Source organism: Amblyomma maculatum, chromosome 6 (genome assembly GCF_055883805.1).
Source record: "Amblyomma maculatum isolate TAMU_Amacu chromosome 6, ASM5588380v1, whole genome shotgun sequence".
Lineage (NCBI taxonomy): Eukaryota > Metazoa > Arthropoda > Arachnida > Ixodida > Ixodidae > Amblyomma > Amblyomma maculatum.
In genome coordinates, this window is record NC_139349.1 from 49,789,249 (window position 1) to 49,789,655 (window position 407).

Here is a 407-nt window from a genome sequence, read left to right on the forward strand (position 1 = left end):
AAGATCAACAAAAGGTTGATATAAAATGACGAATCTGTCTTTTAAGAAAGGAACGTACTTATGTACTATTTCCTTGTGCTTTCAAGACTGTTGACCACATCACTCCTGCTTTTTAGTACAATCAATGACAAAGCAACTACGCGAACAAGCAGCGCTCAGGCAGCGCAGGAAAGTACAGCTAAATTTCGATCACAAAAGTTTTCACCGCCGACGGACGAATTATGCATTTTGAGAGTTCGCGTGTCTGAAATTCCAAATGATTCGAAGCACATATTTTTTTACTAGTATTGGTACAAGCAACAACACAACAATATATGCAGTGGAAAGCTAAAAAAAAAAAAAAAGTGTGCAGTTTTGACGTGGGCCCGGTACGTGCATTATGACAATGCGGGTGCACGCAGTCCAAT